Consider the following 11,089-nt stretch of genomic DNA (forward strand, 5'->3'; position numbering starts at 1 on the left):
AGAAGGGCACAGCCTTTGCTGGGACAGAGGAGTGGAACCATCCCCAGATTCCTGCTTTGTGGGGAGAAGATTCCTCCTGGATCTCAAGGCAAGGGGCTGGGAGCAGCTGAGCTCAGCAGGTTCCCAGCCAGGCCCCTCTGAGGGACACTTTGCTGTCACCCCTGTCCTGACAGGAAGAGCTCACCCAGGATGGGCTGCAGGGACACAGGGAGGTGCTGAGGAAGGAACACGAGCAGGAATGGGGGAAAAGGGACAGGGATTTAGGGGTTCATTGTGGGAAGAGAAGAGGGGCAGGGATTTAGGGGTTCATTATGGGAGGAGAAGAGGGACAGGGATTTAAGGGTTCATAATGGGAAGAGGGACAGGGATTTAGGGGTTTGTTCCGGGAAGAGAAGAAGGACAGGGATTTAGGGGTTCGTTATGGGAGGAGAAGAGGGACAGGGATTTAGGGGTTCATTATGGGAAGGGAAGAGGGACAGGGATTTAGGGATTCATTATGGGAAGAGGGACAGGGATTTAGGGATTCATTATGGGAACAGAAGACAGGACAGGGATTTAGGGGTTTGTTCCAGAGCACAGCAGCCAGGCTGTGGAGGAGCGCAGGGAGAGCTGAGCTCGCCCGCTTCTTCCAGGGCCTGTGAGGTTGCTGTGGAGGGAGAGCTGGGAGAGCTCCTGGGAGCTGCCTTGGAGCTCAGGATTATTTATTAGGAGCATTCCAGGCTGGGATCAGGACTCCACTGCTGCCTTTCCCTTCCAGAGCTCACAAATCACTGCTGCTGCCTCTGTCCCTTCCAGAGCCTCCAAAGTCGGAGTGAATCATCCCTAAGGAAACCAAGGTTTTCTTATTAAGCCTTTGGAAGCAATAAACTGAAAATAAAGCCCAGCAACGTCTTGATTAAGCTTTTTTTTAATGAATGACTGAGAATGTGAATAATGTTCGCTCTCCACATCCAACAGGGAGCTGGGAATCTGCACTGCCTGACTTGCTGAATCATTCCTGGGCTTGGAATGCTGGTTCTGGCACACTGGGAGGAAGAGGAGGTCACTCAGGAGGAAGAGAAGAGAATTCCAGCAGGGAATGATGTCTCCAGGTGGGGAGGGGTGTTAAGATGGGCTCAGCTCCGTCCTTGTAGGCTCTGCTAAAGCAGTTTTGGGGTTTCTTTGCCACTGGGGAGTGAAGGAACCTTCCCAGCCATGGTTTAGAGCTCCCTGCACATTCCAGAGCTTTCCACCTGCTCCATCTGCTCCTACCTTTCCCTGGGAGTCACCTGTGTCCTGCTGCCCGGAGAGGTGGGGAAAGGGATGACCTGGAGCAAGTCTGACAGGCCAGGGAGGAGGAAATCCAGGATTTATCCATGCCCAAGGTAAGGGAGCAGGTCAGGGCTGTAAAATCCCTCCCAGCTCCTTCTCTTGGTCATATTCCCAACCTTTCATGTTCCCTTTCTGTGGCAATCCCAGGGAGACTCTGGTTTTTGGGATGGCTTGTCCCACATTCATGGAGTGGTTTGTGTTGGAAGAGACCTTCAAAGATCCTTTTATTCCACCCCTGCCATGGTAGGGACACCTCCCACTGTCCCAGGCTGCTCCCAGCCCCAATGTCCAGCCTGGCCTTGGGCACTGCCAGGGATCCAGGGGCAGCCACATTGAAACTGTTCCTGTTTCTCCATTCTCATCCCAAAAAATATCTTGCTCATGTCCAATTTAAATCTACTTTTTGTCATTCCAGACCTTGGGAAAATGTCTGTGTCCATCTTTTTTAAAACCATCCTTCATATACTGAAAGTGCAGAAGCTCTCCCCGGAGATTTTTCTTTTCCGACCTCAACTCTCCCATTTTTTCTTTATTAGAGGTGCTCCAGCCTTCCCAATTTCCCAGTGGAATCCCCAACTTTGTGGCCTCTTCTGGACCATCTAAGAGCAGTTTGGCTTCCCTCAAAAAAAAACCCCAAAAACAAAAACAGAAGACTGTCCCCAAATGATGATTTATAATCAACAAAATTTATTTCAATTTTTATTGAAATCCACGGCAAATCCGAGGAGGGTCGTAGGCAAAACCAAACATTCTCCCAATAATATCACAAGGACATCATTAGGATAATTGCAGCATAATTTGCTCCATCAATCACAGAGTGGTGTGGGTTTTTTCCTTGGGTTTTTTTCCTTAAAAAAAAAAGAGGGATAAATGGGTAGAAAGCCACGCAAAACCAACATAAAACAAACAAACAACAGCAAAAAACCCTCATGATTTTTTAGCCAAATGTTTGGCTGTTGTTAATTAGGAGAATCTGGATTTTCTGGCTGACTTCTGGCTGAATTCCCACAGGGAATAACGAGCCATATGCCCTTAACTAGGACTAACCTGCCAAAGCCTGAGCTTTGTTGCTCAAGGCAATCTGGGGGGGTTAACACCAGAAAAAAGGGAAGAATAGAGTGAAAAACACACCAAAAAAAATTATTTCGCTCCTGTTTTTTCCTTGGAGTAGCCCAGGGAAGCAGCACAATGCTTAAAAACTGGGATGGAAGGGATGGGAGCCTGGAAAGGTAAATTTGTTTTGGTAAATGTGCTAATTGTGAGCCTTTTAATGAAATAAAATACTTTGAAATTCCCTTTAGTCTTTTCTCCAGCCTGATTTTGTGCTGGGACAAAATTCCTACAAAATCCAAGATATTTATGTACAAATGAACATAATTAGTGGGCAAACCTCAGTGAATGAAGGGCTCTCCCAGTGCCATTCTGGGATTCTGCACTGAGTTTCTTCTCTCCCAGTCAGGAACAACATCCCAATATTTAAAGCCCCCTCACCAAACATAACAAGAGCCTCTTATTCCAAGAATTCGTAACTCCTAGAAATTCCAAGTGGCCACTGGAATAACTCAAAGGAGCTCCAAGTTGTGCTGAGGGAATATTAAAAGTTGGATTTGTTGTTCCAGAGCAGCTACCAACCCTCTCCTGAGCTCATCCAAACTTTCCTCTCTGTTTACCTGTCCTGAAGAGCTTCCCACACTTAGAGCTCCCACTGGGATAAACATTCCTTGAGGAGATTCCCAAGCACCTCTTGAGGAGATTCCCAACTACACTTGAAGAGATTCCCAAACACCACTTGAGGAGGTTCCCAAATATCCCTTGAGGAGGTTCCCTTCCTTAGGATAAGCATGGCCTCAGTTCCAGGTGCCTCAACTCTGTCCAGGCTTAATTAAGGACTTTTTAGCTCCGAGGATATTGGAATTAGGCCTGGTCCTATTTTATTTTATTTTATTTTATTTTATTTTATTTTATTTTATTTTATTTTATTTTATTTCATTTCATTTCATTTCATTCTATTCTATTTGATTTATTTTATTTTATTTTATTTTTTATTTTAATTTATTTTTTATTTTATTATTTTATTTTATTTCATGTCATTTCATTCTATTCTATTTGATTTACTTTATTTTATTTTATTTTATTTGTTATTTTAATTTATTTTTTATTTTTTAAATTTTATTTTATTATTTTATTTCATTTCATTTCATTCTATTCTATTTGATTTATTTTATTTTAATTATTTTAAATTTTATTATTTTATTTTATTTTATTTCATTCTATTAGATTTATTTTATTTTATTTTATTTTAATCTATTTTATTCTATTTTATTCTATTTCATTTCATTTCATTCTATTTTATTTTATTCTATTCTATTCTATTCATTTTATTTTATTCTATTTTATTCTATTTTTTGCACAGATTTTCTGGCTGTACTTTTTTTAATCCCACAAGTTTTATCACATAAACACTTCTGGCAAAGATGTGAAAAGCCCCAGCACCTGGAGCTGAGATCTCTTCAAAACACTGATTATAATTTGTCAAGTGTTCCATCACCTCTGAGGGAGCTGAGGCCTCACGGAAGGAAAGGCCTAAAAAACCGATGGGAAACAAAGGTGGATCTGTTTAAAGTGGGTTTGAGGAGAACTAAAAAGGTGCCCAGAGCAGCTGGGGCTGCCCCTGGATCCCTGGCAGTGCCCAAGGCCAGGCTGGACATTGGGGCTTGGAGCAGCCTGGCACAGTGGGAGGTGTCCCTGCCATGGCAGGGCTGGCACTGGATGATCCTTAAGGTCCTTCCAACCCATTCAGTGTTTCCTTTATTCTAATGATGGTTAAATCCCAAATCCTGCTGTGCCTGTGGGTGTTTGGGTGGTTTTCTTTAATTACAGAGAAGAAAAAATCACCCATCCTGAGGAAATCCTCAAAAGGAGCAAAGATTTTCCACCCTCTGGAGTAACTGGGATGAGGAGTTCACAAAGACACAGAGGGGCAGGATTCAAACTGGAAATACAGAAGTTCCTTTGTGTGTCAAGATGTTTCTCCAGCGGCAGCTGCAGAGTCCCAGGAGATGTTCCTTGTCCTGCTAAAGAGCACCAGGAATCCAGGACATAGAGCTGGATCCAGGGAAGAGCTGGTTCTGTGCCTGCTGCCCACATTTCATCATTAACGAGAGCTGGAGCTGCTCTGGATTTCTCCTGCTTCCCGTGGCCACTTCCAGAGGCCTCCCACAGCAGAGGGAAAATCTCCACGGACCGTCCCTGACGGAGTGGGGACACCACTGCAGGAGGTGCTGTGGTGGGATTAACATCAGGAGAACCTCCTGGAGATGGGATTTGTTCACAGGTGGCCGCAGCTTCCGACAGAATTCCTGAGTGGTTCTGGAATGCAAAGTCAGGTTTGCAGATCAGCTACAAATAAATCCTCAGGAGATAAAAACAGCTCTTGTGCTTTTTGGCTTCTTTCCCTTCCTTTTTCTGCCTCCTTTCCCAGTTCTGAGATGTTTCTGGGCATTGTCCAGCAATTCATTCCTCACATCATGGTTCATCCACGTTCCTTCCTTTTCCTCTTGCACTCCTTTCCCTTTTTATATTTTGCTCCATTTCCCCCCTCAGTTCCTGATGTTGCTTCCAACTGATCCCCTTTTTTCCTCTATATTGTTTATTTTTTTCCCTAGGCTTGGTCTCCCCATTATTTCCTCGTGTGATAACGGAAGGCAGAGATTCGATATCAGTTTCCATGGAGTTCCTTCCTCTTCTGGAATTCTTTGCTCCCTCTTTTCCAGAAGTCAGCTTTTCAAATTCCTTAGAAACTCTAAGGAATTCTCATTCCCTGAGATGTGTCCAGCCACCAGAAGAAAATGTGTTCTGCTGCTTTCCTCCCTGGGTTTCAGGGAAAGAAAATCTAGCAGGGAGCAGCTTGCTCTTGTTTCTTATTCCATGTGGGATCAGCAGGATGAGCCCTGATAAATTTAGGGTTTTCCTTGCACGTTTTGCTTTGGAAGTTCCCAGGGATGACAAGGTTGGGCCAGTTTTTCCAGGGTCACAGAATGATTTGGGCTCAAGGATCATCCATTCCCACCTCCTTCCATGGGCACGGACACTCCACAAAATCCCTCCCTCCAATCCCAGCCTGCCCTCCTCGCTCACGCCCCCTCCTCCTTCCACCACGAGGATTCATCCCTGGCAGTTTTTCCAAATGTTTGCCAAGCTTTTCCTCCCTGGTGTTCCTCTAAAGATTGGAGAATTGGGATTTGCAGAGCTGGGATTTGCAGAGCTGGGATTTGCAGAGTTGGGATTTGCAGTGGGAACCTCCATCCTCTCCGTGCTCCTTCCCACACCTTATCCATGACCCACAACCTCTGCTCCAGGCTCAGCTGCCTCCCAAGCCTAACCCAGTTCTTGTGATCATTCCTGGACTCATCCCAGACTGGCAGGTGGACTGGATGATCCTTGTGGGGTCCCAGCTGATTCTGGGATTCTGTGGAATACCTGTCACTCGAGGAGTTGAAGCTCTGCTGCTGCCATGTGCAAACTCCCGAAGCCGTTTTATTGCCTGGAAAAAAATTCCAATTCCTGGGGGAAATCCAGTGATCAAAACCTTTGGGAAATGAAACGTCGTTTTTCCTTTTTTTCTTTTTTATTTTTCAGGTTTGTTTCGGGGGGGGGGGGGGAGGGGGGTTGTGGGGTTGTTTTGTTTTGTTTGGGGTTTTTTTGTTTGGTTTGGGTTTATTTTTGGTTTTTAATTCTGATTGTGCCAATTAAAAGTGTTTCCATCTTTCCAATCAAAAGCTTCCACCTATTTCCCATCCAGAACCGGTGCAAGTGCATATAAATAATTCCAAGGTGTTTGCAAATGCTTTTGGAGGTGATCCAGGGTGAGATCCTGCTCCTTCCTGTGCCTTTGTGGGGTCACTCTTACCTGGCTCTGAGCAGAATTTGGCCTCAGAGCTGGACATAAATGAGATCATGATCCAATATATAATCAGGACAAATGGTTTATTGGGAGACCAGAGCAGCCTTTGATGCCAAACTTGGAATAATTTCCCATCTGGATGGTCACCTCAGGCTTCTCTGCAGCAAAAAAAAATGGAAAATGGAATCAGTGCATTGGATGTAAATGTTGGACTGGGGGGTTTGCACAGGAATGAAATGTTTGGAGTTGGGCCTGGCTTTAGGGACATCGAGGCCACATTTTATCCATCTTTATTCCGTGATGGATAAGGTGAAAGAAGAGCTTTCCAGCTCTAAATTTTATTTTAAACTCCTTTCCCTACCTGGTAGCCAGTCCTTCTCCTGGGAGAGGGAAGGTGCCATGGAAATATCCCTCTCCCTGTTGGATTAAATGGTCTTTAAGTCCTTTCCAGCACAAACATTCCAGGATTCCTTTAGTGAAGGACAGACCTGGAAAGGTGAGGTTTAGTTCACAAACTCCCGTTTCTGAAGTTCACACTTTGGGCTGGAGGATCTTGCTGGGAAGCCCAAAGCACCAGTGCCAAATAAAGCTTTTGTCCATGGATAAACTCAGAATGGAGTTATTCCATCCATTACACCAATGATTCCTGTGGGAGACAGAAATCCGCCTTTTCCTGTCACTGATTTGTTCTTTGTGGTTGTTCAAGTGGTCAAAACAGTCCCTTGGGTGGAAGGGGAAAAGAAATCTAAGAAAACTTTCAACTGGATTTGCATTTCCTGGAAAACAGGGAACTTTTGAGGGAGATGAAAGAAATACATGGAATTGTTCTGGCAAAGAAGCCAACGCCCCCAGCACTGCAGGTGGCCTGGCTGCAGCTCCACCAGCATTCCCAGCAGGGCCTGGAAATCCATCCCAGAGCTGCAGCCAGAGCCAGGGCACTTCCAAAGGGAGGAAGGATCATTTTCTGGGGAAGTTTTGCACGTTCTTCCCATGGGAAATGAGGGTGCAGTCACTTCAGACAAGGCTGGGACAGGGCTGGAGTGTGGAAACCAGAAACTGAGTTTTGGGGTGATTCCCAGCTGGGGGATATAGAGATTTGGGGGAATTTAGGAGAAATTCCTCAGGAGATCCAGCAGGGCAGTGTGTGGATGTGACAGGAAATTCCCCAAGGGGACAAGGAGCAGTTTGTGCACAAAATTCCTGCAGTGCCCAAGTTCTGAGACACCACAATTTTCTTTACATCCCCCAGGCCCTGCTCCTGACACCACACAGATCCTTGTTACTCATCAGTAACCTTAAAACCCCCCAAAATTGAGGGGGGTTAAAAGAGTTTTCATTTCAAAAGTATTTAAAAACAACTTGGAAAAGCGATTTGGCTCCCCTGAGAGCTCCAGTGGCTGAATCCAGGTTTTATTGGAGGGACACTTCACAAAATGGAGTCCGACTCTGAGGGGACAAAGGAACCTCGAGGAGCTCCTGCAAATCCCAAATTAATTTGGGATTTGGGAAGAGCCACCTTCCACCACTGGAACATTGAATTCTCCAGGGAAGGGGAATTAAAAACTGGCTAAAGCAAGGCTGAGGTGTGAGGGAGAAAATCCTTCCCCAGAGCTCTGCTGGCAGAAATTTGTGGCCTGCTCAGGGCAGGGACGTTGTTTTCAGGTGACGACTTCTGCCTCTTGTCCCCTCATCTTTTTTGTCACCTCCTGACTTTTGTGGGGTCTTTTCTCATTCCATTTTCCTCATTGTTTATTTTTATAGATTTTATAGAATTTTAATCATCTATTTTATTGTATATTGATAAGATTTTATATCATTTTTATATAATTTTATATTTTTTCCCCCTCCACTGGCTATTTCTCCCCCCTTTTTTCCAGCAGAACACAAATTTAATCATGAGTTCATCCCTTCCATCCCTTGATTCCAAGGCACTGGGAAAAGGAAAAAGGGAATTTATTCCATCACTAAAGGAAGGAGGTGATTTAGGATCCAGTTCAGCCACTCAGGGATGAGATTTGGGAATAATTGTGTGCTGGAAACTGGGGATGCTTAAAAATATTCCCAAACCTGGGATGTCTGGCTTATTTCCTATTGCCTATCAATCTTCCCTGTCATTCCAAGAATTATTTGCCAGCCCCTGGATCATTCTCAGGCCCTCTTTTTCCTTCTATTTTCCTTCCCACAGCCTTCATGAAGTGTCATGTCAAACTCACCCGATTCCTTCAGCCAAAAACACAAACAAACCCCAAATAGGATTTTAAAAATGGGGAAAAAAGGAATATTTTGACTACCCTAAAGTGAAACATTCCCATTTTTGCAATTCCCAGCAACAAACAGCTCAGAGTGAGCCTGGATTTTATTTCAAATAAAGTGGAGTTGTTTCCCTTTGGATCAAATCCAACATCTCCCTCGGCCTCCAGAGCTTTCCAGGCTCAGTGTTTGATTTGCTGCAAATAAATAAGGACAAAGTTCCTATTTCAGCTGGATTGGAAGTGAGAAGAGGGTTTGATAGGATAACTGGAGTGTCAGCAATATGCTACCATTTTTCTTTGTTGTCCCAGGGGATGAGGCCCTGCAGAGTCCCGAAGAATTAAGGAAAAATTAAGGAAAAATCCCATTTATTCCACCCTAATATTCCCAGTCATCCCAACATTCTCTCTTTAAATTCACGGGGAATGTATTTTATTTTCCATGTCATTATCATTTTAATCCATCTTAATTTGGTAAAAAGCAAAGAAACATCCAGGCTGAGAACTATTTAGTGATAATTACTAATACTTTGTAATAATTTAGTAATAATTTCCCATGAATTCCACATCCTAAAAATTAATTCAAGGAATGCTTTCGAATTTCCACATGATTTAAAAAGCCACTCACATGTTTGGGTACTTCCTTTATTTTTAGGAACAGCCATAAATCAAATTATTAATAAATAGAGGGAAGACAGACACAGCTTCTTTTTTTTAAATTATTATTAGTATTATTATTATTGCTATTATTATTTCTTTATCCCAGCTGGAATCAGATCCCACGTTTTCCCTCCAGGGAGAGATGACACAGAAAGTTTTCCTCCTGAAATCCATGTTTTGAGGAATGCTCTGCCCTGCGCCTGATCTTTGAGGATGCCCATTCCAGGTTTTTCTTTATCTGCAATTCCCAGAGGTTTGTTTTCCCTATTTTTAAATACTTTATTAGTGAGAATAATATTATTAATCATTAATAATATTATTAAATCAGAATTTTCTTGCTCTTTCAGGTGCCTTGGGATTTTGTCTTGCATCCTTGGGAAGAGGAAAAAGTTCCCAGTGGATACTGGAACATCATAAAATACAATTATTAATAATAATAATAATTATTATTGTTGTTGTTGTTGTTGTTATTATTATTATTACTATTATTTTAAAGCCTCCAAGAGTTGCTGCATTCCCTTAATTCCTTAATTCCAGTGTTTTGCTGTGCTCTGGATGGATTTGTGGCAATAATTTGAGGAAAGCAATGGAAGTGGGAGGGAAGCAATCCCAGCCTGAATTCCTAATTTGTGATTTGTTCATTCCAGATTAAAAAGCGTTGGGAATGTTGCAAAAATTCCGGAGTTATTTGAATGTAGAGGGTGAGAGGATGCACAGCTGCCTCCTCCCCTTCCTGCTCCCAGACCTCAGCTCCAGACAATCAAATCCCAACAGAGAACAAGATATTCCTGGGAATTTTCCCCTGGAATTGCATCCCCTCAGTCCGAGGTGCAGGAGCCAGCCTTGGGAAGGGGGAATTTCTGGGATCACTGAGTTTCTTCAGTGCTGCTCATTTTTGTTGTTGTTATTCTCAAAGCCTCTGGAAGCCCCCCCACAATCAGGGGTCATTTTGTGGGGACTTTTAGGAGGAGATGGGAGCAGCCCAGTGGGATTTTCCCAGAGGGATTGTGGATTCCTCATCCCTGGAAGTGTCAGAGCAAGATGCAGAAAAACAGAAAAAAATGACTTTATCCATGGAACAATTGCTCCATGGGCACTTTGGGATGAGCAGGGGGGATTTCCCTGCCTCTCCACGGACATGGGGCCAGGGAAGCTGTGCTGGCTGTGGGAAAGGGTTGGGATGTGATCCCTAAGGAGAGAGCAGCTGCCAGGCTGGGAATGCAAACCCAGCTCACAGGCAGGGAACTCTTCCCAAACTTGTCATGGAATCCCAGAAGGTTTGGAAAGGACCTTAAGGATCACCCAGTGCCACTGTGCCAGGCTGCTCCAAGCCCCAATGTCCAGCCTGGCCTTGGGCACTGCCAGGGATCCAGGGGCAGCCCCAGCTGCTCTGGGCACCCTGTGCCAGGGCCTGCCCACCCTGCCAGGGAACAATTCCTGCCCAATCTCCCATCCAGCCCTGCCCTCTGGCACTGGGAAGCCATTCCCTGGCTCCTGGCCCTCCACACTCCTGACAAATCCCTCTCCATCCCCCTTCACACACTGGAAGTGCCATTAAGTACTTCCAGGCCGTGCTTTTTTCCCTGATTCCCACTCCCTGTCCCACGTGGTGCTCACATGGCCTCGATTCATTCCTTGTCCAGCTGCTGGGCTGAGCATTCCCTGCTCCCACCCCTTTTCCAGCTCCCAGCACCTCCCCTGTGCTGGCCTCCTGTGTTTGTCCCTCATCCCAGGCAGCCTCCCATGGTTTCCGTCCCCCCTGGAGCACTGGCTGCCCTCCTGCCTCCCCTGCAGAGGTGTTCGCTCTCCCTGCTCCCGGGAGGGATGTGCTGCCTACCCTGGCACAGCTGGATCCTGTGCAGCCCACCCCATCCCGGGCTCCCTTAAATCCCAGCATGACTTTGAAGCCATTCCAGCCTTTCCTGATGGATTTGCTTTTCCTTTCCATGGCAGCTGAGTCCTTCTG

Source organism: Coloeus monedula, assembly GCF_965178545.1.
Source record: "Coloeus monedula genome assembly, chromosome: 3".
Classification (NCBI taxonomy): domain Eukaryota; kingdom Metazoa; phylum Chordata; class Aves; order Passeriformes; family Corvidae; genus Coloeus; species Coloeus monedula.